The sequence below is a fragment of the Sus scrofa genome, chromosome 11, assembly GCF_000003025.6.
Source record: "Sus scrofa isolate TJ Tabasco breed Duroc chromosome 11, Sscrofa11.1, whole genome shotgun sequence".
NCBI lineage: Eukaryota > Metazoa > Chordata > Mammalia > Artiodactyla > Suidae > Sus > Sus scrofa.
In genome coordinates, this window is record NC_010453.5 from 59,051,019 (window position 1) to 59,076,096 (window position 25,078).

At 35.5% G+C, this 25,078-nt stretch overlaps 1 long non-coding RNA gene across 4 annotated transcripts in view; it reads left to right on the forward strand.

Annotated features, from left to right (window-relative positions):
- The window catches only part of LOC102164643, a 238,359-nt gene that overhangs the window by 109,106 nt on the left and 104,175 nt on the right, over positions 1-25,078 (forward strand). The gene's annotated exons all lie outside the window — the stretch shown is intronic.

Below are 25,078 nucleotides of genomic sequence, written 5' to 3' on the forward strand. Positions count from 1 at the left end.
TGAAAATTCTATCTGATAGACACTGTTTTCCCCTGATTTTATAAGTGGGTTAAGAGGGTTCCAATTTCTTATGCCAAAGTCTTAAGTCAGATATGCTCTCGTATCCAAAATATCCCAGAGAAGCAATGTGATCCATCTACATTATTTTTGTCATAACTCCAAAATTGTCTACAGCAGTATGTCTAATCAAACGTAATAAAAATATCAACATATCTGTTATAGAATATTTGGATATGCCCAGTAAGCAGAGTTGATAGAGATCCTAACTGTCTTCATGGTAAGCAAGGTTAAATTTTACCACCAAGTAAGACTGCACAAAACTTACAAAATCTTTAGCTGCCATAGCCTTTGGATTTTGCTATTGCAGATAAGGGGATGTTGGCGTGAGAATTTATAGAGATGTTATGCCCAGAGGCTAGCAGTTGGTAAGTGGTTTCCCTGGGATTTCCCATGTGGCCAAATTCTAAACTAAACATTCTTAACTACTACACACTACTGCCTTAAAATGCCTGGTGACCCTCAGTTTGGGGAGTTTTCTTCCTTTCAGGAATGCTCCTGCCTGGAGTCAAATACTAATTCTGACACTTAAAAATACATGTCTGTGACACTGATCAATTTGCTAAACGTTTTGAAACTCAAGTTTCTTCATTCAGCAAATGTGAATGATAATAACTTCCCTTGAAAATAACTTTCAGGATATTAAATAGGATAATCCATAAAAATGACTTAGTCCAATTTCTTGCTAAGGTAAGTGTTTTATAAAAATACTTTTTAAATGAATTTCCTATTTAAATTTTCTGGGGGTTTTTTTTTTGGCCACGCCCATGGCAGGTGTAAGTTCCTGAGGCAGATATTGAACTATGCCACAGCAGTAATTTGAACCACTGTAGTGACAATGGCAGGTCTTTAACCTTGTGCGCTGCAAAGGAACTCCTAAATTCTATGTATTTTTTCTAATAAGTGTTACCAGTATAGTTGGAAATGCTTCCTTTTTTTTTTCCCTAGGGCCGCACTCATGGCATATGGAGGTTCCCAGGCTAGGGGTCAAATCAGAGCTGGCTGTTGCTGCTGGCTTATGTCAGAGCCACAGCAACGCCAGATTCGAGCTGCATCTGTGACCTACACCACAGCTCACGGCAATGCCAGATCCTTAACCCACTCAGTGAGGCCAGGGAGTGAATCAGCAACCTCATGGTTCCTAGTCGGATTCGTTAACCACTGCGGCACGATGGGAACTCCCCAATCTTCATTTTGACAACTTTTTCTTAAAACATTGCCATTGAAAAAAAAATGCAGTCAGGGAGAATGAGGCTGGGGAAATCTTTTTGCTGCTATACTACCTCTCTTTGAATGGCTCTTTAAAGGACAGTTTGTAAGCTACTTTTTATGTGTGGTGTGAGGAATGAATGCACAGCAAAAACGGTTAAGCTCACTTCCCATTTATTCCCCAGCTTGGCCAAGCTCATTAAGTTTGAATGACAAAAAAATTCACTTATGCAGTCCAGAAAAAAAATTATTATTTTATTTTTAGCCATTCGATGATTTATAGCATGCACACACACTCGTGCATTCACGCACACACATGTATACACACCATATTATATTTTTATTGATTGCTAGGTTCTCCTCTTTGCTTCCTCTGCTTTAAAGTGAAACTGAGGGATTTTTGTGATGACCACAGTGGCAACTACCACACTCCATTATCTTTAAATATTCAACCAAATCTCCTAAAGCTTTTAACTCAGGAGGCAAATGATCTTAATCCCAAGATACACTTAAACCAGATGCTTTATTCCTGCCCACCTCTAACTTTCCAACTTTCTGGCTAAGACGAAGGCATCTAGGAGTTCCCTTTGTGGCCCCACAAGTTGAAGAGCCATCGTTGTCTCTGTGAGGATATGGGTTCAAACCCTGGCCTCACTCCATGGGTTAAGGATTCAACATTTCTAGGATCGTTTGTGGAGTAGCTCCAGTTCGACCCTTAGTCCAGGAACTTCCATATGCCACAGGTCCAGCCATAAAAAGAAAACAAACAAAAAAAAGGATGAAGTCATTCATAATGACTTCCACACTACATAGGGATTCCACTAACACACCATTTTAAGGCATGTGTTCTTCCCATTCCTGGTTACAGTTTTAATAATAGGATACTTGTATGTAAGTTAAAGAAGTATAATTAAAATGTGTATAAATAAGTATGGTGGGGAAATTAGTTCTAAACTAGTCCTAAATTTGAAATACTTATTTTGTTTAGTAATCTTTATATGTTTTTATCTCTTTTACTTAACCTTAATTTTTTTTAAATTTGAGAGAATAATTGCAGTAATGTGCATTTGTCAATAAAACTGTTAATGTTGAAATTTTTTCACAGTTGATATTTGTGATTTTATAAAATATAAACAATTTACTGACTGAAGTAAGGGAGATATGTTTTCTCATCTCCTTCCACTTTCCCTGAGAGGATGAGACTTTTGGATCTCATTCATTCTTCTATAATTTTACTGTACACATACAATATATCATAGCAATGTTTGTAGATACAAACTATAGAAACAATCTAAACACCTTTCTTATAGAAATGAATATTCAAAAATTTAAGTTTGTACATACAATTGTACATATCTGTTATAAAAAAAATACATGTGTTTATTAGTAAGTATAAATTATTTTATAACTATTTGATAATAATTATTGATGTTATAATTATTGATATAAATACAATGCATATTATATTGTACAGTAGTGTAATGATTTAGTAATATTTAATTACTCTAGTAATTATAATTATCAATAAACAATTATTCATAATAGTTACAATGTAATTATTAATGCTATTGTTACACTTATTGCATTAACAACTATATATGTTTCAAACATATATATCTAATTTTAAACGTTCACAGTGCTTTTAAACTTTACTCTTAAAAATTCTTGATTAGTGATTTAGGAAGGATGCTTGCCAGGTATGTTAATATGTATGTGTTGTCAAATTTTGATTAGAAGTTCTCTGAAAACAAAGAAGTCTTCTGTAATGTTGTCAGAAAGTATTCTTTAGAATGACCATTAACTAAAACTGGTACATTATGTTACTGACTAAAGAAATACAATTAGAAAACGCTGACTATAATAAAACTATGCCATAGGGTAAAAACAATTAATTTGCTTTGCTTTCTCCAGTAATGTAAATTTTGCTGACAGGGGAGTATAGTAGCAATTTTTGTCAACTAAATTTATTTTTTGCTTAGCAAAGCTAAAAGTCATGTAATAATGGCCATCTGGGTGACCTCAGGGTTAAAGTTTAACTGTATCTCGCTAAATAAGTTGTTCTATTCCTAAATGCTACCCATAGATTTTGTAGTGCTCTGGTTTCAGTTACAAAATCTCAAAGAGGTGTGAAACGAAAATTAAAGAAAATATTTTCAATAGAATTTTTTGTTATTTACTTGTGTAGTTCCCAATGAGTTAATGGAGAAAATTTATAGGACTTGTCCTGTCAAATTTAAAAAGGAATACATTCATATTCACGAGCCTAGGGAATTCTTAAATATTTGTAATCAACAAATTTCTATACCATAGAGGAAAGTCGTGGTGACATATATAGAAAAATAGCTGAGTGCAGATTCCAATGTCCTTTAAATACTTATGAACAAAAAGCATATGTTTAATGTTTCAACAATCAGCTGCTAATATTTTACAACACTCTTGATTGGTAATATTATATTATAATGATATATTTATATAAACAAAGTGCCATTCTACATACAGTTTTGCTGCCTGCTGCACATTTTCATTCAATATCTCCTACTAAGAGGAGGTTAATCAGGCTTCTAGTTGTGCAGTGCTTTAGCTATGATTGGAACTTGACCAAGGCGGTCAACATTTAAAATGCAGCCAGGCTTTGTCTTAACAATAGCAGTTTTTATTACCTGATCTAATCCAAGTCTTGCTGTCTTCTCTCCTTTGTGGATATAACGCAGAAGCATGGCTGAAAGGAATTTACCTTTGGACATAGAACAGTGAAGCTTACCCGAGCTATGTTAAACTCAAGCATTGGTGCAGTTATTGTGGTTGCACCTTACTGTCATATTTACCTTCATTATACATTTAACTTTATCTGGAGTGCACTGCATAATTTTCTAGGAGCTCTCTACTTATATCCTATTGTGCATATTTCCTCCTTGAAACCAATATATGAAATTCATATTTTTGTAACTAAAACCATTTATTAAAAATAGCTTTCTGTTTTTATTATAGGAAAAAATGTGATTTTTAAAAATCATATAGCATAAGTGGAAAAAAATTCCAAGCCCTAAGTAATTCTGCCTCTACTTCATACCCAAAGGAGAGCAGAAGGCTACAAAGCTGGTATTTCCTGTTGTGCCCGCTAGCTGCATTTTGCCCTTTCATTATTTCCTCTAAGGAAGCTTGCCAGCCCCTCTGATATCCATACTAACGTGTTTGGTCTTAATATAGCCTCCCATGCTGGAATATTGAATGGAAAATATTAAATATTAAATTTTCCATGTCAAGCATCTGCCTGAAAAGAAATTGTATGTTCAAATATAAAGAAACCTTTTTTAAACTACCTTAGAGAATATGCTTGGGATAAACATGTAAAAATTTTAAAGACATACTACAAAATTTACTTTTAAATGCTTACTCTAGGATGAACTCCATGTATGTAATTACACATTTATAGACAGAAAATTAAATATGGGAAAATACGAACAATATTTGTTTTATACAGTGAAAATGTATAAATGGAAACAAGTGAGATTATAAAATGAATTATTCATAAGTCATAGCTAGAAGGGAACGGGAACAAAGTTTATTTATACTTTGTACTAAAAAAGGGGATTGGTTACTGCAAGATTACCTTAGAGGATGGCAGGGGTCCATCAGATAGATTACCTAACTTATGCTGATCAGGCAATTCCTAACTGACTGGTTTAAGATTCCATTTTTGAAAGAACCAAAACTGTAGTTAAGTCTTGTTTGGAGACAGCATAAGCAACTCCATTTTGGGCCTGTTGTCTTGTTTTCAACAAATCTTAACACAGAGAGAAATATGTATCAGTATTTTTCAAAATAATAATACTTGTGAATTATCTCTATTTGGCTTTTGTTTCCTTTTTGAAAAATATATATGTTGGAGTTCCTGTCTTGGCTCAGCAGAAGCGAATCTGACTAGGGACCACAAGGTTGCAGATTCGATCCCTGGCCTCGCTCAGTGGATTAAGGATCCGGGGTTGTGCTGAGCTGTGGTGTAGGTCTCAGGTGCGTCTTGGATCTGGCGTTGCTGTGGCTCTGGAGTAGGCCAACAGCTACAGCTCCGGTTGGACCCCCAGCCTGGGAACCTCCATATGCTGTGGGGTAAAGCCCTAAAAAGACAAAAGACAAAAGACAAAAAGAAAAAAGAAAAATGAAAAACATATATATTATCTTTATTCTCTTTCTGACAATTTTGCTTTTTAATTTTATTAACTTTGCCAGCTCTTTTAGATGGATTCTTAGATCATTGAATTTCAAAATTTAATTTTAATGAATATAAATTGTTATAAATTTTTTGTCCTCATTTCCTCATTTATCCATGATCCTTCAAGTACAAATATATTATGTTTTATTAATATAAGTTCAAAACATTCCTGATTTTAATTTTTTTTTTTTTTTTTTTTTTTGCTCACTGGCTTTATAGAGTTGGCTTGTTTAGTTTCCAAATTATTTATCTTCTTCCTTCTTTTTTTTTTTTTTTTCTTGGATTGATATTACTGATCAAAGCCTGTGTTCTCCAGGAGCTCCTGTAGTGGCTCAGTGGTTAACGAATCCCACTAGGAGCCATGAGATTGCAGGTTTGATCCCTCGCCTTGCTCATTGGGTTAAGGATCCAGCGTTACCGTGAGCTGTGGTGTGGGTTGCAGACGTGGCTTGGATCTGGCATTGCCGAGGCTTTGGCGTAGGCCAGCAGCTACAGCTGATTGGACTCCTAGCCTGGGAACCTCCATATGCTGCAGAAGCAGCCCTAGAAAAGGCAAAAAAAAAATCCAAAAAACCTGTGTTCTGTATGATTTAAAATATTTTAAACGACATATGCCCTACTGTTGTTTTACTTCTTGATATGAACTTGAGAAGAATGTTGTATATTGTATTGTATAAATGTCCATTAGTTCAAGCTTGCTGATATTTGTGTAAATATTTTACATACTTGTAGGTTTTCTTTTTGCTTCTTCTGTAAGTTAATGAAGTAGGTACATTAAAAACACCAACTAGGAGTTTCCACTGTGGTGCAACAGGATTGGTGGCATCTCTGCAGTGCCAGGATGCAAATTTGAACTCTGGCCCAGTGCAGTAGGTTAAATTATCTCATGTTGCCACAGCTGCGGTTTAGGTAACAACTGTGGGTAGGATCTGATCCCCAACTCTGGAACTCCATATGTCCTGAGGCAGCCTAAAAAGAAAACAAAACGAAACAAAATACCACCTACATTTGAGATACGTCTATAGCCTCTTTACTTTGCAGTTTGGGCTTTAAATATTTTTACACTATTCTGTTGGGTGAATGCTTCTTGTGTTTTGACTATTTTGTTTTTACTATTATGAAATCTTTCTCTTGGATCTGTAGAAATGCTTCTTGCATTGAAGTCTACATTCTCTGATATAATACAGCTACAGCAACTTCCTTTTTGTTATACATTTTAAACCTCAAAATATTGGTATTATTGTTTTCAGCATTCAATATTATTTTACAAATTTCTATGTATTTACCACCTCTTTTCCTTTTCATTACTGCATTATCATGTTTCTACCTGGACTTAAATTCTTTCTATCTAAAGAAATTTATGTATCTTCTAACTTTGGTGGCATTCTACTGGTAATTATTTCCCTTTGTGTTTGGTTAACAGTATCTTTTTTTCCCCTCTTCATTTTGAGAGGATGTTACTTGTATAAAGAATTTTCATTTGACAATTATCTCCTCTCAGCATTTTCAACTTAATTTCATTGTTTTCTTTGTTTTCACCATTCCTGTTTAATAATTAACTTCTTTATTTTTAATGCTTTAAGCTACAGATTTACTTTAAGCATTCGTCAGTTTTAGAAAATGATTGTCCATTATTCAATAAACTATTGACTCTGAGCCTTTATTTTTTTCTTCTATTTCTTGAATTTGATTAAATCTTTCCATCATGAATTATATGTCTCTTAAACACTATTGTGTATTTCAAATCCATTTTAGCGTTTTAAACCAGACAGTTTATCCTGATCTACTTTGGTATACTTTGCTCTTTTTTTTTTTTTTTATGTCTGATCTATTTTTAAAGGAATCTATTAAATTCATAATTTATTATTGCATTATTCACTTCTAAAATTTCAATTTGTTTATATTAGGTTTTCTTTCTTGAAATCATTCATGTCAATATTCAGCTCTGTGTCTGATAACCCCAATACATGAATTCATTACAGGCATGGAATTTTTTATTCATTTCTTCAGATTTCTGGTCATTTGGTCTTCTTTCTTGCCATGCCTTTTGTATTTAATTAAATTCTCAAAATTTATATGTGGAAAATTGTACAGTACTTGGATGTTATGATTTTCCTCCAGAGATTTCCCTTTTTTCACCATCATTTAGAGAACAGGAAAAATGTCCTTGATCTGAGTGACTGTGACTCTTACTTGAGTGCTTCCACCTAGGGCTTCACACTTTCCAGTTTCCTACTTGAATACCTGAAATGTTTAGGAAGCGTCTTTCTCTTGGATGATCCCTGAACTTTGCGTTGGTCTATCCTGAGCTTCAAGATGGTTGAATCTCTGCTTGGTTGTTTGGATTCTTAGCAGCTGTTTTATGCTTTCTTTTTCTGAGTCATCACCTGTGCTCAAATAGTATAAAAGTTGAAAAATGTCTTACAGCAATACTCCGCTCAGAATGTTTGGGTCATTTCTCAGTGGTTTTCTTTTCTCCTAGGATGTTGCCCTGCATTCTGGGTTGTTTGGAAGCCATAAACTTTAGTGAATGTTTTCTTAGCCCAGGAAGTGTTCCAAATACAAGGTTGCTGCTCCCTCTTGGCCTCTGTGTCCCACGCCTAGATCTGGCTAAAGGCTTGAAAGGAAAAAGCAGCAGGAAACTCAGGACTCATCAATGCCTTATCCTTCCCTCTAGGATTCTGACCCTCAGGTTCTGGCAGCCTTTGTTGTTTTATAAATGCCTTCAGTTACTTTTAAAATATTTATTCATCTTTTGTAGTTCTTTTCAGCTGCAGGTTAGTCTCATACCAGCTACACCCTACTGTTTCTGTTGTCAACAGCAGCTTTTGCACTTTAATTTCTATATGCATGTTTATATATGTATGTGTCAATATATATACAGATGCACATATATAATTTTTATAAATTAGATATATTCATTTGTGATGTATAAACTATATGTATATGCTTATATATTTTTGAGAGCTACAGCTTCTGTTTTTTAATCATGTAATAGAATAATTGACTTTTGCATATATATATAGTTTCAGGGCACTTTAAAATCAGTTTCCCATACAAGTATGCCCCATAGGTTTGTTAATTTAATTAGAACCTAGGTTATTGGGATTTTTTTTTTTTTAAATCACAGTACCGCACTATATTAAAATTTATATTCATTGCATCCCCATAAAACAATTTATGTACCTGAATATTATTAAACTCTTAAGTAAATGTAAAGTACATTCATAATAATGATTTTTCGACTTTCATAAACTTTCAAAACCTTCACTTTTATTTCATAAATCAGGTAGAAATTCAAAGCATTATTAGAATTATTCTCACTAACTTTCACTCTGATATCTCTGATAATATTGATATGAAACTGAAACCATTTTATTATCTGTCTTCTGATGATGGGGTCAATACATTAATGATTATTGCTTCAGTTTGCATGCATGTGAAAAAAAAAAAAAAACTTGGAAAATAAGCAATACCAATACAGAGAAGAGTTATTAGATTTAGATGAAAGGCACGGTTCACAGAATAAGAAATACAACTTTTGCAGCTATGCATATTAACTCATCACCTTTGGGCATATTTTCTTAAAATAAATTTTGCTTTTGAGGTAAATGATGACATTTCTTAATTAGTTTAGTGTCACTTGCTTTCACCTTGTCAGGATTATCAGCACATACCCTGGAGTGAGTGAAAACTTTTTCAAACATTTTGTTTCCATTTACAAATTCATTAAAAATATCTGAAGTATATAAAATCCTGCACTTCAGTTTTGCATTAATTTCCGAGACAATGTTCCACTGGTATTGCTTTTAATCTGACTTTCTGAACTTTTTGCTGACAAAAATGATTGTTGCCCAAAAAGGAAGCACAGTTGAATAATAAATCATATAAAGGCATTTAATTTACAATTTATAAGACAATCATTACTGTAAAACTTTCGACTATTCTCAGTGTGTTCTACTTAGTGATACTTTGCTTTCATTATTTGCACAAATTTCTTGTGCACATAACCTTTAATTTTCTTGGGTTTCCTATGACCCACTGAGTGGAGATCTGGTAGTTCTTTTCTTCTCACAGCTCCAATTCAGACATTGACAAAATCCCTGGCAGAGGTAGCAGCATCAAACTTCTACAACCCCCATTAACTACTACCTCTCCTACTGGCTTGCATTTGAGCCCGTGGTTTTATCAGTGAGCACCTTGTCCCTTGTCGTCTGCCCATGCAGAGAGGGTTATATATGACACTTCCGGGGAAGGTCGATGAAAGAAAGCCAGGTTTTTGCTCCTTTGCTTCAGATTTAATGATGTATTACCATAACGAAGTTTTTATTGCACCTGTATTACATCCACTGATAATTGACACCGCATTAGAAATTTGAAGTAAAAAAGAGAGGTATAACAAAATCCTCTAAGCTTGTTTTAATGTAAATATGAATACGTTCTTTTGTAAAAAAAAAAAAAAAAAGAAAAGAAAGAAAAGTACTTAACAACATTAAACTAGAGATGCAAAGGACAAGGTTTAAACCAGGACTCTCTTAGGCAAACCAAGACGAATAATATGTAAATTGTGGTACATAGGTAAACTAGAATTATTTGTGAAGCGTTTAAGATAATTCCCATAATTGTTCCAGATAAAGGCACATACAACTATTCAGGCCAGCAGAGTATAAAAAAATAGGCATTTTAACTAAGAAATGAGTTCAAAATATCAATTCAGTAGGTACGTGCGTCTTCCACAATGTTTATTGAAAACTTTTTAAAGACCTAGTAGAGAAATAAACTTATGGCAACTAATGAATTGAAATCAATATGACACCTTGCTTTTGAAATATACTATAAAATAAATATTTTGTGTGCCAATTTCTTTGATAGCAGAAAACAGCTATGCACCTAAAATAGATTGTGGAGAGTTCAATGAACAAAGTAAATACATCGAAACAAGCAAGGCCTAGGAAGACCAGGAATATCAAGATACGCTGGGGTTGGTAAAAATGGGTGTTGCTATCTTCCAGGCCATAAGGGGCCAATGGTAGGAGCAGATATTGGAAATCCAAAAAAGAGCTCTTTGCTACACAGCAGGATCTCATTGTTAATCCATTCCAAAAGCAATAGTTTGCATCCATTAACCCCCATCCCTCCCACTCCCTCCTCCTCCCCTAGGGCTGTATGGTGAGGGAAAAAAAAAAAAAAGTGTGTGTGGGGGGAATAGCAATTTAAAAAAAAAAAAAAAAGAGCTCATGAGGTTGGCAATCTGCCAGCTGCTGTTTGTTCCTCTGGATCCTGGGACACATCCAGGAGAAAACAAAGCCTAAGTAAACACTCTGACCTCACTTTCTCCCACATACTGATCTCCTTCTGTCCATTAATGGATATTACATGGAAGACAGAGGGCAACAGAGGGCAAGCTTCCAGCCAGTTTCCTGGGGGACATGGAACCAGGGTAAAGAATAGTTCTGGAGAGAAAAGCATAAGATTACCAGTGACATTTTTTTCTCTCCTTTTATATGATGAAAATATATAATTTATTTTGCTTTTATTTCTGTCTTTGCTGACAAGAAAGTCTAATTTGAGCGACATCTGTTTCTCATTAATTTATCTCAGGTATCTTTTTTTTTTTTTTTTTGGCTGTGCCTGTCGCATGCCAACATTCCTAGGCCAGACATCAAACCCATGCCACAGCAGCAAGCCAAGCCACAGCAGTGACAGTCACCAGAGAACTCTATCACATATCATTTTTGAAAAATGTTTTCAAGTCATTTGAAGAGTGAGAAAGGAATTGTTAATTTTTTTAAAAGATCTAATAATTAAAAATTAATATTTAAATTTCTTAACATTATCTAGAGTTACTCTAATAGACATTTTTCTTAATCACTATTTGCTATAAGCTGACATGGCACTCACAACTAAGCCATGCGATAACTCCTGTTACACATACAGCTTCAGAGAATCCCAACATCAGACAAAGTCTAGAACCATGGCAAAATGAGACAAGCAAAAAACACTTTCCATGTTTGTCTAAGCACAAACAAAAGCTAGGTGCTTGCAACCCACAAAATAGCAGATGCCCTATTCTCTCACTAAATAAATGGTAGCTACTTCTTTTTTTTTATTTTATCCGGTCATAAAATGTGATTGCTTTTTGACTTCATTTATTGTCAAATGAATCCTTGCCTTTTTAGACCTTCCCCCAAATCACCCAATCTTACCCCAAATCTTATAATAGTTTCTTTGGAAGACCTTCTTACTGAGTTGCCTGGCTGTTCACTAAGCATTCACCCTTACAGAAAGAACAATAAATCTGACCTGTTTAACAGCAGCTGTGTTCCTGGGGAGTCTTTGAAGGGCATTGACAATAGCTATCCTTGTACAGCAATTTCAGTGCACCTTAATATATTCCATCTTGACTTTCTTAAAATGATACAATAGATATTTTGTTAAAGCCAAGTCATTACATCTTTAGTATTATCTATTGCATCACCAAGTGCCAAAGCTGGGACCTTTTAATGCAAATAAATTATAATCAGTCACTAAGCTTTTAAAATGACAATTGCTAAAACCTTTTTATTGCTAAAATTGTATGTTTGTTATTAAAATTCCTTGATGACATCCTTTGCTTGCAGGTACATTTCAGGTCAGTAGGAAGTTGTGTTAATTTTAGAACAAGCTGAAGCTGTCTATAGAGAGGAATTTCCCAATCCTAACCCTTATATCAAAATATTTTCAAGAGAAAAGAAATATTAGAGAAAATTAGAGAATTTTATTCAAATGGTTAATCCCCATAGAGTTCCAAAAAAGTGGCTTTTTGAACTCATGCATTAAAAATCTCTGTGATTTGGGGAAGTATATGGTTTAAATTCTCTTTAAGCCTGGATCTCTGTTCTATGATAGACAAATTATGAAAGTTCATAACTTTAGTTTAATAAAAATTAAGTATTTTTCCCCTGGGGAATATTTAATTTTGAACAAACTAAAGTGCTTTTTCACAAACAGATACAGTGGTATAGACAAAATAACACACTATGAAGATTGAGCCTGAGATCTGAATCCACCAGTTATTTACTCTATGTCCCTTAAGTATGTTACTTAACGTCTTTAAACTTCAGTGGTGATACCCCACAATAAAGATAAGATTTAATTAATAGATAATCTTTATGACTTGGAGGTAACGATGCTATTGTTTTAGTAAGGAATCCTTTTTCTGCTCCTTCTGGGTGATTATCACTGTAGAGATGACCAATGCATTTATGAATGTTTTACTTTGCAGGCACTTGGGTAGGGCATAAGGAAATGAGCTTAAGTTTTTCCTATACATGATTCCCTCCCAAGATTTATAGCAGGAATTAAAACATGGCAGAAAACAGAGATAGAAAAATCATTTATTACCTATGAATATTAAATCAGAGTCATTAGGAAAACCAACAGAATTGCAGTACCTAGGCAGGTTCAGGTTTATTCTTTTTTACTTAATTCAGAGGTCTCCTTTAGTCCCATTCTTTGTCTGAAGGTCCAACCACCTTGTAACCCTTTCCCAAAAATTCCCTCATTATGTAGCTAACCACGCCAATGGCAAAGCAATTGTGAATTAGCTTGCTTCTATGTTTTTCTCATTATTACATCATAATAAATTGTGGGGTAAAGGGTCACATTTCTAGAGCAACGAGAAAGGGCTCTAAGTAATGCTCTCTTGACAAGATCTTCATCTCTGATCACCTACCCAGAGTACTGCTGCCTCATTCTTGACTTCCTTCAATTTCACCATAAAAATAGATAATATATTATGTTGTGTATATTACTCTACTAATTGCCTTCTCATTCCACTCTTCCTTAAAAATGCCATGCTGACATGTCCGAGTTTTATCTGGTTTCTCTAGCATACTTCTTTTTTAACTACTGTTTATTTTTGATGCCTTCTTCTTATCTATACCAAAGATTCCTTGCTTAAACATTTCTTATTACCTCAAAACAACATATACTTGAAACAAAAAAAACATGTGTTTTGGGGTTCCTATTTTTGTGTCTGTCACTTTTGCACATTTTCTCAGTTAAGATTTAAATATGATAGATATACAATCTATTTTATAGACGAGGGTACAAAGATTGAGATTTAATAATTTGCACAAGATTAAGGAGCTCAAAGGAGTTTGAAATCAAGGGCGTCTGTGACTAGATTACATGTATCCTCTTTTCACTGAGAACATTTAAATTTTTTCTACATAGTATTAAGGAACCCTAAAATAAACACAGTATAACATAATCTGCTTTGCTATTTTTATACATATATATATAGTATGTGTTATATGATTGATTTTACATATATAATTTAAAATAAAATTATATTCATAAAAGCAATCACATAGCCACACATATTTTAATCATAAACTATGTGACAATGTAATAGACAACAGATCTGGAAACAGTTGCCAAATGTCTCTCCCTGACCAAAAGTAAAGTATCTCATTTTATTTTTATGTGTTTGTGTGAAAGTCTCGAACTTATGCTTTGTCTCAGAATTTTTGTAGCAGAAGGCCCACGTTTGTCAAGTAATATTTAACTGTAAGGTTTTTGTAAAACAATTTGTCTCCCTGAGAAACTAAGAAAATGGAGTGAAAAATATTACCATCCTCATTAGCATTTAGTATTAATTAGCTTTTATTACCAAAGATGTAAAACAGTGCATATGAGTTTGTTTAATCTAAGTTTGATGATATAATCTCTTGTAGAGTACAATAGGCAAAAAACAAAATGTAGTTTTCTACCCTTCCCCAAAAGTCAAAAGATAATTGTATAATTGATAATTATTTTCCATGTGAATAACTGAGTTTATATGACAGTGAGGTAACTGCTTTTTAAATTTTAATTCTCATAGTAACACCATGAGGTAGGGACTAGGGTCTTTAGTTTGTAAAATGGATCGAAAATTTAATGAGAAACCTGAAGATCGGATCTTGCCTCTAATCACACAGCTTCAGGTGTTCTGGCTGGGATGTGAACCAGATTGTCTCACTCAAACAAAGCTGAACCATTGTTACATAGTAGTTTATATTATTTGATCCTACAAATGTTCATGATTTTTATAAAAACTGCATTTCATTGTAACTACTTAGTATGTTCCCATTCCCCACAACAAACCATGGCCTTTTTGTAATCAAAACAGTGTCACTGTGGGAGTTCCCATCGTGGTGCAGCAAAACGTATCTGACTAGGAACCATGAGGTTGTGGGTTTGATCCCTGGCCTTGCTCAGTGGGTTAAAAATCTGGCGTTGCCATGAGCTGTGGTGTAGTTCACAGACACAGCTCGGATCCAGTGTTGCTATGTCTGTGGTGTAGGCCAGCAGCTACAGCTCTGATTTGACCCCTAGCCTGGGAACCTGAATATGATGTGGATGCAGCCCTAAAGAGCAAAACAAAACAAAACAAAACAAAAAAACACAGTGTCATTGAGATTTGCTAATAAGTAGATTACTGTTGTAGAAATTAACTCTGAGTTGATAAAATATGGTAAAATAGAGATAAGAAAGAAAAAGGAAAATGCTACATGTAAAATGAACAGAGGACCAAAACCAGTGCCTTTTCTCACCTTTAAATTTCACCTATCCAAAGTTGATTTCTCAGTGTTCTTAGCAGATGGTTCTGACTAAGGGTAGAAAATGTGCTTTCCTCTTTTCAAGTGAAAATATAATTCATTTTTCCAATAACAAGGGAAAACTTTGTATTCTTTAAAAAAAAAAATTAAAAAGGCTAATACATTTTCAAGTGAATTGAGATTTCAGTATACATTCCCCTATGGAATTTTGTGCCACCCACTTCACCCTGTGAACAGATAAACAACAAAACTGTTCTTATAGATCTCTAAATTCAATAGCTGAATGTTAATTTTAAACTCAGGAACCACTAAGATAATATTAAAGTTTTCAGTTCCTTATCACTTCCACTGGAGCAAGGTTTAACTTTTTTTTTTTCCCTCTCCGAAGCCTTTTATAAAAATGAATATCCATTTTGCATTTGCATAACCTTTAAACTTCATAAGTTGATAAAGTACAAAGCTTGGTTTTATGCTGACTTCAGAAATAGCTATATCTTATGAGAAAGTTTTCTCACTCAGCGTTCTCTAGGGTTTCACGACCTTTGAGAATGTGTGCCTCAGTAACTACCAATTACAAGTTTGTCATTTACGAAAAGTCAATTAGCAATAAAGCATGTATAACAGAAGAATGTAAACTCTGAACTTTTCAATCATATATTAAATCACAATATTGCATGTTGTCTAATATTTTATGCACATTTATCTTTAATTAGCATCTTTCTCGCCACAGTGAAAAAATGTATTTAATGCTCAAGTATCCTCAGTTCAAATGTAGAATCAGCACTTTATTGAAAATTGCATTCTTTAAATATAATTTATTTGTACTTTTAAAAAATAGATTGAAACAACAGCATTTTTCTTACTGATCCTGTCTTTTAAAGACCTTTCACATTTATTTATGTTTCTATTCACTTTATCATTATTAACATAAAATGATTTCTAGCAATCTCAAAAATTCATCATTTGCAAGACATCTTGAGCCCACACTGTATTATAATATTAAATATTTTATCCTCATAACGTCATCATTTGATTTCTCTCCATCATATAGGAAAAATAAAAATGGGAAGGCATTGAAATTAGGAAAAACAATTACTTAGTAGTACATGCATATTTTGGTGCTTGAATAGTTGCTATGCAATGTTTTATAGTTAGGAGACAACAGAATTAATTTTTTATTGAGTCTTTAAATATTTATTTAATTTGGACTACATATAAAATCCTGATCTTCAAAAAATTCACAATTTAATGAAGACATGTAAGTAATATTTTTTTAATTTAATTTTTTTTTACAGAATAAAATACATATATTTAAACATAATTACATTCACACAGATTATTATATCATGGATCTTAAACAACAGATTAAGTGACTCCCTATGGAGAAGTGGAATGGAAAAATATGCTGAGACAAATAGGAAATTTATTCTCTACTTTATCCCATTTTATATGGCTTTCATCCTTACTATTTAGTATTATCTATTACATTTCAATTTTTCTTTAAAAATTAGTATTATATTAAAATTGTGTATATCATTCAACTAAAATTTATAAAGAAAGCCTTATATACCATTAAATATTTTATATAGCATAATAAAAATAATAATTTAACTGGTAAGAATAACAAAAATAATACACCCTCTGAAAATAAGTAAAATATAAAATGCATAAATTGTTTAAAAAACAGTGTAACTATATAAATATGTCCTCACAATCTGTTACATCTTATTGATTCTTCAATATAGGCATTACACTATTCTAGGTGATGTGATAAACAAGACATTATAGACCTTACAATGTACCATGGAGAGAAATGGTTATTAATAATACAGTTGTAGAACTGTATTATTTAATTGTACAGTTGCATTATTATAATTATCATAAATTCTTTGATGGAGAGGAAATCAGAATCAGATCTAAGAAGACTTCAGCATTCCAAGAATGATGTCAAATGACCCCCTTCATGGTGGATTATGCACTTATTCACTACTATGATATATGCTTCTTCTCTAGAGATTCCTTGTTTGTGTATCAGTTGTAGATTTTTGGTTTGCAGTTATTCTGAAGTTTTGATATGAGTCTATATGTATATGAAATTGTTTGAAGTTGTTTTTCTCTTAATTGCAAGTGCATCTCCAGTGTCCTGCATTTGTACCCACCTCTTCTCATGATTTCTGACTTTGGTGGTATAATTGTTCATGGATGATTCTGTATCATTACTGTATATATACCTTTACTTGAGCCTTGTCATTTGTGGAATTTTTGTTTTCTGTTGCTGTCTTTTCTTTTCTGCCTAGAGAAGTTCCTTTAGTATTTGTTGTAAAGCTGGTTTAGTGTTGCTGAATTCTCTCAACATTTGCTTATCTGTGAAGTTTTTGATTTCTCCTTCAAATCGGAATGAGAGCCTTGCTGGCTAAAGTAATCTGGGTTGGAGGTTTTTTCCTTTCATCATGTTAAGTATATCATGCCACTCCCTTCTGGCCTGCAGAGTTTCTGCTGAAAAATCTGCCAATGACCTTATTGGGGTTCCCTTGGATGTTACTTATTTCTTTTCCCTAGCTGCTTTCAAGATTTTCTCTTTGTCTTTAATTTTGGTCAGTTTGATTAATATGTGTCTCAGTGTATTCCTCCTTGGGTTTATTTTATGTGGTACTCGTTGTGCTTCCTGGATTTGAGTGAGTGATTCCTTCCCCATGTTAGGGAAGTTTTTGGCTATTATCTCTTGGAATATTTTTTCTGTCCCCTTCTGTCTCTCTTCTCCTTCTGGCACCCCTGTAATATGGATGTTGGTGTGTTTAACATTGTCCCAGAGTTCTCTGAGACTCTCTTCATTTGTTTTCAATCTTTTTTCTCTTATCTGTTCTGCATCTGTAATTTCTTCTAATCTGTCCTCCACCTTGCTTATTCATTCTTCTGCCTCCCATATTCTGCTGTTAGCTGCTTCTAGTGAATTTTTTATTTCAGTTATTGTATTTTGCATCTCTTCTTAAGTTTTATATCTTATATTTCTTTGCTCAGTGTTTCCTGTAAGTTATCCATTTTTGCCTCCAGTTTATTTCCAATGTCTTGCATCATCTTCAGCATCAACAGTCTAAAGTCTTTTTCCTGGAGGTTAAGAATCTCCTCATCACGTAGCCTGATTTTCTGGGGTATTTCCTTTCTCCCTCATCTGAGTTATAGTTCTCTGTCTTTTCATTTTTATAGGTTTTTGGTGTGGTGACCTTTTTGCAGATCATGAAGATGTAGCCTTACTTCAGGTTTCTGCACCCTTGTGGCTGAAGTTGCTATGGGGGCTTGCTGTAGGCTTCCTGATGGGAGGGGCTGATGCCTGTCCAGTGGTAGGTGGAGCCGATTTTAATCCCTCTAGTGGCTTAGTCTCTGGATGGGATTAGAGGCAGCTGTGTGCCTGAGGGGTCTTTAGGTAGCCTGTTTACTGAGGGGCAGGGCTGTTATCCCACCTGGATTATTGTTTGCCCTGGGGCCTCTCAGTCTGACTGATTTGTGTGGGGCCAGATCTTCCCAAAATGGCCACCTCCAGAGAAAGGAATGCTGCTGAATATTCCCAATGAGATTTGCCTTCAATATTCCTCCCTCACAACAAGCCACATTCACCCCTGTTTTCCCAGGATGTCCTCCAAGGACTGCAGTCAGATTTGACCCAGATTCCTATGGAGACCTTGCTCTGCCTTGGGACCCAGTGCAGGTGAAAGTCCGTGTGCACCTTTTAAGAATGGGGTCTCTGTTTCCCCCATTCCCGTGGAGCTCCTGCGCACAAGCCCTGCTGGCCTTCAATGCCAGATGCTCCAGGGACTCTTTCTCCCAGTGCCAGATCCCCGCACGTGAGGGTTTCATGTGTGGCTCAGAACTCTGACTCCTGTAGTTGAGTCTCTGTGAACCAGTTAGTTTTCAGTCTGTGGAGCTTTCCACCCGGGAGGTATGGGGTTGTTTATATTGTGAAATCGCCCCTCCTACCTCTTGATGTGGCCTCTTCTTTTTCTTCTGGAGTAGAGTATCTTTTTTAAGGCTTCCAGTCCATTTGGGTGGAGATTGCTCAGTCTTTAGTTGTGCATTTTGTTGTTTTTAGGAGAGAAGTTGAGCTCCAGTCCTTCTATTTTGCCATCTTAATCCCCTCTGATAATAAGTAATAATTATGAAAAATCCAGTACAGGGGGCAGCAAACTTTTTCTGAGGCCAGTTAACAAATATTTTCAGTTTTGTATGTCACACATGCTCTGTGACAACTACTCAACTCTACTGCTAAACACAAAAGCAATTGTAGACAATATGTAAGTCAATGACCATGGTTGTGTTCCACCAAGACTTAATGGACACGGATTTGAATATCATACAGTTTTTAAATGTCGCAGAATAATATTTTTCATTTGATGTTTTTTCAACCATTTTAAAATGTAAAAACCATATTTAGTTTCTGGCTGTACAAAATCAAGCAGTTTTGCTGAATTTGGTGAAGAAATATATATTATTTTCACACTGCCATGGTAGCAAAGTATGACAAAGATGGCAGCTTAAAAGAACAATGTTCTGCTACAGCTCTGGAAGCCAGAGTTTGCAATCAATGTCAAGGTGTTGATGCTGCTGCACTACCTCCAGAGATTTAAGGGAAACATCTCTCTCTTGCTTCTTCCTTCTGTAGCTTCAGGCATTTACTCCAATCTCTATACTTTGCTGCACCCACTGGGTCCCCCAGATGATCTTGCTGACCCTTCTTTCAGCAAGTTCTCGCTCACACTGAGTCTCATGCTGGTGATCACTGTGCTTTTCTTTACACAAGAGAAGTAATGGAAGGTTTCTTGCTGACATAATAGAGGACATTACTTCTTTAGGGTAAAGAGGCAGTCAGATATTCCAAACAATGAGGATAAAATGCATGCAGACCCAGAGTAAAATTAAATTAGTAAATAAATAAATAATAAATATTTTTAAATTCCATAGGGCTGTGGAAGAAGTGTAGTGCTTCTGGAGAATAAAGTAAATGGAAGAAACTGGAGAGTTATGAGACTGGAAGAATAAAACTGTCAAAACCACAGCGATAAACTAAGACTTTACCCAGTTGTGGTGATTTGAGTGGGTAGGAGGATGGTGGATTTTGTACCACGGTTGCAATTTTGTTGTTACCACAGTTGCAGTGAAGACAGATTTGTAACTAATTCTGGTTATACTTAATATCTCTCTTTAGGGGGCAAGAAGATAAAAGGGGAAGCCTTTTATTCTTCTGGTTATTCTTGAACTGCTTAGAAGGACAGCATGTATTTAATACATACAATATTTAGGAGGCCAAGAGGACAAGGCTGGATCACTTGGTAGTAGGTAGTAAGCATTTGGGTCAGAGTCAAATATATCTCCTGGTGTATAACTTGGGGGTAAATATATGATGGTGCATAAGATATGGTAAAAGTTATAGCTGAGCTGTGAGAGAGAGAGCTGTGTTGCCAGATGTTAAAAAAAAAAAAAAATGGTGAAAACTATTAAAGCGATGGGTCAAAAATGAATGAGTTATGCCTTTAATCACATACCACAAAGGTATAACAAGAGGCTAAATCTGGAGAAAGCACTGACCCCCTGCTCCCCAGTTCCATTTGCCCCCTAAGAGCAGCACACCCCTGGAGGATCAGGCAGACAAATACAGATGTGAGGGTCTCACATTTGAGGGATCTGGAACAAAAGACTGTTGCAGGCTCATGTTTTCTGGGTGAAGAGGAGAGTGTGAGGGGTGGACAGGTGCTGAGAACTGAGTCAGAGTGAGGAAAGGTGCTGGTTTTGAAAGCAAGTTTTTCCCCTTCTTTCTTCATTAGGCAGCCTCATCAAAGGGGCCTGCCAAGAGACCTCTGTGCAGAGTCTCAGAAAAAGAGATCTAGGAATGATGGCACCTAGGCTACAAATGCAAATAGACAAAGAGCATATTCAGCCAGGGGGCCTGAGTCTCTGACTGCAACTCCTTCAATGACTATAGCGCATTGGCTGTGCTCCCAGCCTGGTGTGAAGAGGGCAGCTTCTCCCATGAGGCCTGCCAGAGAAAGCCGTTTTTGTTTGTTTGTTTGTTTTAAATTTTGTGTTAAAGTCTAGTTTATTTACAAAATAACTTCAATTCTGCTATACAGCAAAGTCACCCAGTCATACGTATATTCTTTTTTTTCATGCTATCTTCCGTCATGTTCTAACCCAAGAGACTGGACATAGTTTTCTGTGCTATAGTTTTCTGTGCTATACAGGATCCCATTACTTATCCATTCCAAATGTAATAGTTTGCATCTACCAACCCAAAACTGCCCATCCCTTCCGCACCCTCCCTACTGGCAAACACAAGTTGCTCTTCATGTCCTTTATGTGTTTCTGTTTTGTAAATAGGATCATTTGTGCCGTATTTTAGATTCCATATTTAAGTGACATCATATGGTATTTGTCTTTCTCTTTCTGACTTATTTCACTTAGTATGAGGCTCTCTAGTTACATCCATGTTACTTCAAATGGCATTATTGTGTCCTTTTTATGGCTGAGTAGTATTCCATTGTGTATACATACTACATCTTCTCTATCTATTCATCTGTCAACGGACGTTTGGGTTCTTTCCTGTCTTGGCTATTGTGAATAGTGCTGCAATGAACATAGGGGTGCATGTATCTTTTTGAATAAAAGTTTTGTCCAGATATATGTCCAGGAGTGGGATTGCTGGATCATCCAAAGAGAAAGGCTTTTTTATTGCTTGTGATCAGAACCAAAAAAACACATATAAGCTTTCATGAAGGAACCTGACTCCTCAGTAAACAACACTATTTGGGGATAAAGGATCATTTTAACTTTATAAATACTGTTTGTTTTTTTTAATAGTTACTTCCCCAATATATTTTTTCTACTGTACAGCATGGTGACCCAGTTATACATATATGTACACATTGTATTTTCTCACATTATAATGCTCCATCATAAGTGACTAGACATAGTTCCCAGTGCTACACAGCAGGATCTCATTGCTAATCCATTACAAAGACAATAGTTTGTATCTATTAACTTCAAGCTCCCCAACCACTCCACTCTCCCCTTTGGCAACTACAAGTATATTCTGCAAGTCCATGATTTTCTTTTCTGTAAAAAGTTTCATTTATGTCACATATTAGATTCCAGATATAAGTGATATAATATGGTATTTGTCTTTCTCTTTCTGACTTACTTAACTCAGAATGAGAGTCTCTAGTTCCATCCATGTGGCTGCAAATGGCATGATTTTGTTTTTTTTTATGGTTGAGTAGTATTCCCATTGTGTATATATACCACATCTTCCTAATTCAATCATCTGTTGATGGACATTTGGGTTGTTTCCATGTCTTGGCTGTTGCGAATAGAGTTTCAATGAACATGTGGGTGCATGTGTCTTTTTCAAGGAAAGTTTTGTCCAGAGATATGCCCAAGAGTGGGATTGCTGGGTCATATGGTCATTCTATGTATAGATTTCTAAGGTATCTCCATACTGATCTCCATAGTGGTTGTACCAGCTTACATTCCCACCAACAGTGCAGGAGGGTTCCCATTTCTCCACACCCCCTCCAGCATTTTTCAATGAGCCTACGACACAAGAAATTATAAATATCTAGTAAAAAATGAGCATAACTTTGTAGAGAGTAGAGGTAGATATTTAAGAATTGTCAGCTTTGTTGTGTGAAATAAGAAAAGATGAGAATGATCAAAGAATGGAGGGAGTGAAGAGATGAGAGCAGCAAAGGCAAAATCTCAGAGAACAGGAATATTCAGGAGAGAGATCATTCAGAAGGTAGAGAAGGGCTTTCTAGGCTCGCAGCATAACTACTCAGCATTGCTTCCTCAGTGGCTGTGGCTCAACCCTCAGAAGGTAGACATGATAAAGAAGTTTGGGTTTAGACACAAAAGTATCTTGTCACAGAAGAACACAAATAGGCAATTTTTCAGAAAAAAATAAGCTACGCATATAAACAAGCATAAAAAGAAAGTGGTAGCTTTAGTCACAAGTCAATTTAATGAAAACTACATCATCAAATACTACAAATTCATCTATGAATTTGCACAAGTTGAAAAAAATTGATAAGGATCTAAGATAATAAATTATCTCAGCATCGTAAGGTCCAGAATTCCATATGTTCCCTTGACCTCTGAGCCTCATAGGGCTCCAAAATTCATCTTAAGTCCTCTTTTCTCAGCACTTACACCCCCACCAACCAAGAAAGGCTCCCCACCCAGTTAGCTCCCTTATCAATTGGACTCCCTGAACCCCATCTACTCTTCAATCTTCAAGGCAGCCCAGGAAACTATTCAAAAAAGTCAATCACATTTTCCCAAGTTAACAGAAGTTACTCCACCCACCTGTTACTAAAAATCCCGCTCTGTGGCCCCTTCTGGTTCACTCTGCTACTTAGTGCAATTCCTGTGTATCCTGGCGTGATGCATAGTATTCTCCTTCCTTGGGTGTTGAGTATATGTGACTAATAAACTGCTACTAATGGCATCTTTCCAGTGTCATGTGTCCTATGTTAAGTCCTCTCCTACTACTTAGAGTAGGAAAAATCCTCCTTCACCAACAGGTGAATAGGAGGTGATCAGAATAATCTTCCTCTGAAGGTTCATCTGTTTGACAATGAAAGAAGGGGATTGAATTTTTAGTCTTCTTGGAAATGATTAAATGAAAATGATCTAAGATCCAAAGATTTTGACAAAATAGTGGGAAAAATGGAAAGGGGACATAAAGTTACAGATGAACAGAACAGAATGGGCAGTTCTATCCACAAAGGAGATGGAACACACAAAGGAGAAGAAAACACAAAGGAGAAGTTTTAGGAGTGATTCTTCCTTAGAAAAATATGTCCAAAGCAAAACTTACTTACAAATCTGAGTGTGAAATAACTGCATCATTCACCATTGTTTCCTTCTCCCCACCCACCCACCCAGGCATGCCCATACCCACACCTGGGATTCACATGTTTACGTCTAGGGTAAAATAAGAACAGTATCCCAAAGTTATTTACTGATATTTCTGGGGAGAATTGCTTTTTCTTTTCTTTTTTTGGGAGGGACACACCTGGGGCATATGGAGGTTCCCAGGTTAGGGGTGCATTCAGAGCTGTAGATGCTGGCCTACACTGCAGCCACAGCAACCAGATCTAAGCTGTATCTGTGACCTACACCAGAGTTAACGGCAATGCCAGATCCTTAACCCACTGAGTGAGGCTAGGGATCGAATCTGCAACCTCACGGATGCTAGTCAGATTCGTTTCCACTGAGCCACGTCAAGAACTCCAAGAATTGTTTTCTCTATGGTGGGCATACAAACCAGAGTAAAGCCTTTCCTTTTGGCAATAGAATAGAAGTAAGTGGATCAGCCAACTTGCTTATTCCTCCTTATTCATCCTAAAATGCAGTCGGCCTATCTACAGACCCCACCGAAAATCAAAGCTCATAAATCTAGAGAAAAATATTTCATAAGGATCTCAAGGCTATTAAAAAAAAGTAATGACATGGAAGAAAATTGGCAAAAAAAAGCACAGCAAAAAAAAAAACTAAAATTAACAGTGATAATTCAGAAAGAAGGATTCTGAAAATTATGTACTCTAATATAATTTTTTCCTCTTAAGTAAACCATTTTTCTCTCTCTTGATTTTTTAGGCTTATCTTTCTGTCATCATTATACTGAAATGTCATGACAAAATCACTAGGTATTAATTACAAGGCACATTCTTCCCTGCACTGATTATTTCTTTTCTTTTTACTGATTTTCATCTAGATAAGCACAATGGATTTCCTCACTTCCTCTAGGTCTTTATGCATAAGGACCTTCTTTCTGAGGAGTTCCCTGGCCACTATGGCCACTCCAACAAAAATTTCAACTGGCTTCCCAGATATTTCATATCCCCCTTCCAGATGTAATTTGTTCTCTTTAGAACATAGCACTGTTCGGAGTTCCTGTCGTGGTGCAGTGGTTAAGGAATCCGACTAGGAACCATGAGGTTGTGGGTGTGATTCCTGGCCTTGCTCAGTG